Source organism: Eptatretus burgeri, chromosome 5 (genome assembly GCF_056783735.1).
Source record: "Eptatretus burgeri isolate ZD-2024b chromosome 5, Ebu_testis_v1, whole genome shotgun sequence".
In the NCBI taxonomy this organism is placed as follows: domain Eukaryota; kingdom Metazoa; phylum Chordata; class Myxini; order Myxiniformes; family Myxinidae; genus Eptatretus; species Eptatretus burgeri.
The window spans coordinates 26406813-26414312 of NC_140965.1; the positions used below are offsets into that span (position 1 = coordinate 26406813).

A 7500-nucleotide genomic window follows, 5' to 3' on the forward strand; every position below is an offset into this window, starting at 1 on the left:
ACTCACCAGAATGCATTGATCGACAAGATGACTCTGGTTGTGGATGATGCCTGCGACGTTATCGTCAAGGTATTCTACTATTTAGGGAAGCTACACTTCAAGCACTTGATCATGAATCTGTGATCTTCTCCATGAATCTTCAAGTACAAGGTAGCCTGACCACTATTCTCCATCAAAAATTGGATGACAAATGATTTACCAACAATGAAACTGCATAATTTCAATGGAACTTTCTTCCCGATGCCATCAGATTTTGCAATTTATATCAGCAGACACTGTCGAAGATTGGAATGGAATGAGCTCTAATAGGAAGGTAAATCTATATCTCAGCAAGTTTTGAAGTCGGTTCAGTAATTACTGAAGGCTTCTAGCTGGGGTAGTATGAAATTGATTTTAAAAAAACATGCTGCCAGAATGCTTCCACTCCAACATCACAACTTATACCCCATTCCAAAAGCAAAGCATAACAATATGAGCAAATGTGGTTTGTGTATTCTTCACAAAGAGAAAATAATATATGAACAGACATTGAGAGAGAGCCTTCTTTTCTCTCTGTCTTCCAACCATCCCCAGACACTCCAAGATGCATGCACACATTCTTCCACTAAATCCCTCATGATTGAACTTACAAAATCCAGGCTGACTGCACATATCCACACTTTTATTTCTAACTTCTCTTATCTGTGGAATTGTTTTCCTGAGGCTGTTATATCCCACTCTTCCCTCCAGTGCTTTTAGCTGGTGGTACATCATGTCATGTCAACCCAGCCTTACCCATAATGCTTACAGCCATATTAACCCAGGTTATTGTGATTTTCTTTTGCACCACTTTTTTCCAGCATAATATGATCCCCCCCCATCTCCCTCACCTATTTTCATTTGGTAGTCGTTGGTTGGATTGTTCCTTTTCAGTTTCATCCCCACTGTCCAATTCCTCTTTTTGCTGTGCTTCATTCAGCTTGTGCACAGCTTGTTCACCCCCATGTGTCCTTCTACCCCGTCTCTTAATTTTACTCTCACTTCTATTCTGCTGTTGGTGTTTCCCTCTTTCCATTTTGTTCCCTTCCATTATGCTTTAGCTCTTCAATGAACCTGGATCATGTATACAAAAAAACCCCTGCCTAACCCAACCTTGTTATTTTCAGGTTTCTGCATTTCCTCCATTCCTCTCTCTCTCCTCTTTTGATACTCATCAACATCCTTGCTTTATTGTGTCCAACGATTACACCACTGCACACTGTCAGTGTGTAGCCTCTGTCACCTCACTCTTCCATGATCTTTAATGGTGAAAAGAAAAAAACCCCATGAGGATAAAAATAAATAGGCCATAAGAAAGCCATCTTTCACACAATCGTGTTCTCCAATGGGAGTAGATTTTAACCAATCAAGTTTATCTATGCTGTTGGTGTCCTTGCTAAATCTCCTGTTGGATTACCTCAATGAATGCTGCTTATTGCTACTTTGGCCGATTTTGACCTCAAAAATAATTGGTGGTTGAATTCAGTGAGCTGATATGCAAATCCTCTTCAAATTTCAAGTCAATTGGATGAAAAATTGAGGATTTTAGAAACTGCACCTATTGTTGACCTTTTTAGCCTTTGTTGATCTCAAAAATAATTGGCTAATTGAATTCAGTGAACTGAAATATAAATCCTCTTCAATTTCAAGTCAATTGGATGAAAAATTGAAGATTTTAGAAAGTTTGGCCTTTGTTGACCTTTTGACCTCAAAAATAATTTGTGGTTGAATTCAGTGAACTGAAATATAAATCCTCTTCAAATTTCAAGTCAATTGGATGAAAAATTGATTTTAAAAATTGCACCTAAGTTGTTGACCTTTGGCCTATGTTGATCTTTTAGCCCATGGTGATCTCAAAAATAATTGGTGGTTGAATTCAGTGACCTGATCTGCAAATCATCTTCAAATTTCAAGTCAATTGGATGGAAATTAACAATTTTAGAAATCTGGCCTATGTTGACCTCAAAAATAATTTGTGGTTGAATTCAATGACCTGATTTGCAAATCCTGTTCAAATTTCAACTCAATCAGATGAAAATTGATGATTTTAGAAACTCGACAAAGTTGGTGACCTTTTGCATATGTCAACCTTTTGACCTTTTCACATCAACAAATAGGCTTCTTGCTTTTGACCAACTCTACCGTTTTGTGAAGCTCGGTTTAAAAATGTGACCTGTAGGTAATTGACAAACAAACAAACAAACAAACAAACAGAGAAATGAAAAATCACTCAGAGTGACACTTGGCGAAACAGAACAGCAATCAGTGGAGCACATACCTCCGCCAAGCTGAACAGTTTACATTTTGTATCGCACTGATAGGTCAGGATCTGATTCTGGACCTGAATCAAAATCGAATTGGCTTGTTCTTGTCACCTAACCAACCCATCCACTTAGTTTTGTCATAACTCTTCCACAACTTTTTGAGATATCATGCAGTATATAGTTTTTGGCCCAATCTTTCAATGGTAAAGAATCACTTAAAAAATTCTCAGATCCAGATCCGGATTTGGATTTTCACCAAAATTTAGCATTGCCATCCTTGGCCGGGCACCTACACACACAAAAAAATATTTCAGAACGATTGCTTAAAAACTGTGGCCAAAACCATGTAACAAACAGACAAATACTACAGACCAACATACTTGGCAAAAAAAATTTTCGCCAAGTAACAAACAGACAAACAGGAGTGAAAACATTACGTCCTTCCACCTTCGGTGGCGGAGGTAAGAAAAAGAAAATCCGCAGCTGTAATAACATAATGTTTGTCAAAGAAAATCCAAATCCACCAGAGATAATCAATTTTATGGATTAATAAAATGAAGCATGTTCATTTTAGCCACACTTCTTCCCTCCACTTAACAATTATCTTTAGCACGAGGACTGAAAATACACGGAAACTTAGGCCTTGGATGAGGCCATTTGGCCCATCATGCATGTGCCATATGCATGCATACCGCAGGATTCTCACCTACTGCAAGTTGTGTTAATTTTACAGCCAAGTCCAAGTAAGGAATTTGGTTATGACACCAGCACACATTGGCCTACCTATTCCCAGAAACGAACTTGCCCTCCTGAATGTCCATGAACTAAATTCAGAAAAAAGCAAGGTGTAATATACATCCCCACTCAAAGGATGTTGTCCTCTAAGATGCTGCATCTCCTGCTGCCATTCTCTTAGTTCAAAGCTATCTTGTCAGAGATAAAAACCCACACAAGACAGCACAATGGTACGATAGCTATCCTGCTGCCATAAAATAGGACGTACCTTTCTCTTTAATATTAAAGTTGTTTTTCAGCTTTTCTGCAAAAGAGAACTATTTTTATTTATGTGCAAAGCTCAGGAACATTGCACTTCTAATTTCAGAAACACTAAAGTTTCATGTCATAAATGTTCGTGTCACGCCTGACTTCATGAAGGAGATAAATTAGATGTTTTTCATAACAAATTGAATGAGGCCATTCCGTTCATCATGCCGGGCCTATTATGTCGTCCATTACATACAGGTGCCACCAAATTAGCACAGTTGTCCAGCAAGGCAAAGCTCAGGTGTGAAGTTTTGGTAGTGCTCGAAAAAGTCTTTCAGTTGGATCTTCCCAACTAAAATGAGCTGTTTGACCACTACATCATATCCATGTGCTCCTATCTATCGAAATAAACTTACTTGATTTCACTTATCATTATGATAATTGCTTCATTTATTTATATCCAAGTTATTTAATTTGTGCCTAGTGATTCATCATGGATGATTTAATGTATTGACTTTTGTATACAGCGGCAGATCAAATTTTGGCCTGTTTGGCATTTCCATCTGAGCACTCTGCTCATGCTGCTCTGGAACGAAGTAGTAGTCTTGCTCGTGAAGTCTAGTGTTCCATGGAATTAACACAATGTTGATCGTGGTATCCCAACCACCGTGGCGATCAAGGACAAGATGATGTTTCGAGCGAGAGCCCTTCGTCGGAGCAAAAGTGGATGCTTTCACTCATCGCATCTCTTTTGCTCTGACGAAGAGTTAAAGCCCAAAACGTCACCTTCTCGCTTCCCACGGCAGTTAACATCCCTCTATCAACGTTATATTGATTCCATCCTTGATGCTGGAGACCTGGCTTGAAATATTACATCCCGTATTGATTTGTCCATTGTCTGCAAGTGTAGTTGTAACTCGTATAATAGTACACTTGTGTTTCCTAATGTTCTTGTTCTCTACAAAATATATGTCCAAGTTCCTCCATCAGGGTTGATCATTGTTTTAAAGGGGTCAAGCTGCTTAACATCCATTGTGAAAGAGTACTTTTCTGCCAGAGAAAAATTTGGGTGTGATTGGATTATGTCGAGTACAATCCTGTGCTTTATTATTATTGTTCAATATTTAGCCCATCCGCCCACAAAGCAGAGGACGAGGTTTTGCAATTGTGCGTGTGTTTGCGTGTGCGCGTCGAGGCCATATATAAATAACATTTTTACCATTTGAACTTTTGTCATCAAATTTTCAATTAACCTTTATTTTGAGAATATGGAGAAGAATCAACATTGAAAATTAATCGGCTAATGCCAGATCTGCCTGTCTGTCCGAGTCCCACCCTGAAACACAGAAACACTCCTCGAAGAGAAAAAATTATTCAGCAAAAGCTGCTTCAAAATAATCCAAACCCGACGGGAAAATTACAAATTTTTCAATTGAACCAAATATTGAACCTGGGCGGTGTCAAAGCAACTAACAGCTCTGAATATGCAAAAAAAGAGAATTACCCAGGTTACGTGCATGAAGCAAAAACATACCTTCGGCTTATAATTCAAAACACCTCACTGCACTGGAAAATACGGGGACAGGAATACTGTACTGTGTAAATGGTGGAGACTTGTAGTACCCTCCCCCACATGGAGGTGGAGCTACACGATACACATTCACATAGAAAATTTACGTCCCTCTTCCTTACGCCCCCGCCACCTTCCCCATGACCACCGGCAAAGACAAAAACACCACTACAAATTAATTGGGGTTCTGCTGATCCTTTGTAGCAAATCTGGATGTAATTCGCCCAGAACTGTAGGAGTAGCGCGACAAACATACAAACATACAAACACTGATCCGTGAATTATAGTAAGGATTTGAGCTTCATTGTGTCTGTCCAGTGTCCAGGCCATAACATTTTCACCATTTGTGCTTTTGTCATCAAATTTTCAACTAAACATTTTTTTTAATGAGAATATATGGAACACTAATTGACAAAAATGAATATCTCCTTTTTTTCAGATATTGTTTTCATCACACAAAGCAGACGTGGACGGGCTTTGCATTTCAAGATGCTTTCCAGTTTAAATAGTTTTTATTTTCTATGGTGCTACATTTTTAATTCTGTGGCTGCTATCTTCTGCTGCTGTCCTTTTTGGTTAGTTGTGGTTGTTTTAACTATAAAATCTTCTTGGCAAAGTGTGTTGCAATATCCTTTTTGCTTTTGAAGAGGCAGAAATGTTTGTTTTTTTTACCTCCGCCACCGAAGGTGAAGGAGGTTATGTTTTCACCCCTTTCTGTCTGTTTGTTTGTGTGCAGGATATCTCAAAAATTGTAGACGGATCCGGATGAAATTTTGTGGACAGGTTCGGTGTGTGACAAGGGCGAACCGATTTAGATTTTGGTGAAGATCCGGATCCAGATCCAGTTACAAGAATTTTTGAAGTGATTCTTCACCATTGAGAGATACGGCTAAACTGATATATAGCATGATATCTCAAAACGTTGTGGACGGATTTGGATGACACTTGGTGGACATGTTTGGTGTGACAAGGAAGAATTGATTCAATTTTGGTGAAGATCCGGATCCGCATCCGACTACTACAATTTTTTAACTGATTCCTCACCATTGAGAGATGGGGCCAAAAACGATACATAAAATAATTTTTCAATAATGTATTGGGCCCAATATGTTCTCGTGGATCAGGCATTACAGGGCAGAGGTATGCGCTCTACCGAGTGCACTTCTAGTTTTCACTGTTTTATTTTCATTTTCATGGTCATAATGTTGTATCCATGGATCGTGAAAGAGGGGGGTGGGGGGGCAGAAGGAGGGCAATGCAGATCTGTGGCTAACACGTGACCTCCTGAGCATAGAAATGGGTATGCTGCTTGGTTTTAAGGCCATCTGCTTGTAAAACTGTCGAAGCTATGTGTCTGGATTACGTCCTCATTACTGAGATCAAGAAAGCCTTCAATAGAGCATTTTACTCTTCCCATACAACAAAGAATTTGCTTGCATTAGCGCTCAATGGCCAATCTCCAAAGTATTTCTGTCTGGCAAAGGAACGTTTGTAGAGCTCGAAAAACAAACAATCAAACACAACGATGGAAACAAACAATTGCACAAAAAAGTTTGTAATTGTACGTATAAGCTACACAAGGTGTTCATTGCTCGAATAAGAAAGATTTCAAACCTCCAAGGCATCATTGTTCTTGGTTTCATGGAGGTAGTGTTATTATTTCGTGAGCACATATTGGGTAGCTTTGAACTATGAATACGGCCCCCTGCTCGTATCATTCTTGAGCTACGGCTGTGCCACTCAAGCAGTGCCCCTACACATTTAGGCAAGAATTATGTGGTATTTGGCCAGGGTGCTGGTAACAGTTACCTCCTCCATGTGAAAGACAGCATGGGTTGTTAATATCCAGCAGTAGCCATTGCTGGAAGATGGATCCCCAACTTAATGTGCTGTATGATGGACAGAGCACACAGTGACGTCATCCGTCATACCCTGAGACTTCACGAACTTGATTGGCACCTCAATGCACTGTTTTTGACTATTATAAAGCTGACATTCGACACTTAGCTTCAAGAATCATGCCAGGCAAAATATAAAATAGACTTGAGGAATTGTGCTCGTAGAGAATTATGGGTTCGAGTTTTCATTAATTTTTTTGATGGCATTTCTCTGTTAACCACAACAGCAGGATGCCACATTGGTCAGGAATATTGTGATTTTTCTATAAATAATAAATCACATTACTCCTCTGAAGTGGAATCACATGACGGATCAAATAATTAGTTATTTAATGATAGACTGAGTGTTTCAAATTTTTTTTTCCATTCAAGACCTTATTTTGTTGAGATGACTTGCTACTTCCTTTGGAAAACTTTGCGCCAATCCAGGTATAAGAAGAGACGGAGCACATGAAACCCCTCTTACAGACACATTTCTAAGGTTCTTGGAGCTTAAATCTTCCACTAGCAGTTGAGAGACTAACCATAAGCAGGATCTTTTTTTCTGGGCTTATTTATCCGGCTGAAAAGAGTCATTGAGTTGTGCCCTGCAGATGGGGAGCTGTAAAGGTTCTATGTAAACGACACGGCCTGTGAGACAAAACCGAGCCCCGTGGAGCCGAGGTCTGTGAAAAGGACAGCCTTCTCTGCTGTACTGCATGTTGCCTTGACAGCCACGTTCTACCCACTTCGCTCCCAGGAGTGCCTGAGAAAGATGAAGGAGGGA

The 7500-nt window shown here is 39.5% G+C and overlaps 1 protein-coding gene across 4 annotated transcripts in view; it reads left to right on the forward strand.

Moving 5' to 3' along the window:
- The window catches only part of LOC147026118 (uncharacterized), a 196829-nt gene that overhangs the window by 113209 nt on the left and 76120 nt on the right, over window positions 1-7500 (forward strand). Inside the window, exon 1 of one of the 4 annotated variants that reach the window (XM_085881180.1) lies at window positions 7366-7500. This exon is cut by the window's right edge and continues 324 nt beyond it. The exons of the other annotated variants lie outside the window; for them this stretch is intronic. The gene's annotated coding sequence lies outside the window, so the exon portion shown is untranslated. Of the gene's footprint in view, window positions 1-7365 lie in introns of those variants that run through there. 4 annotated transcript variants of the gene reach the window in all.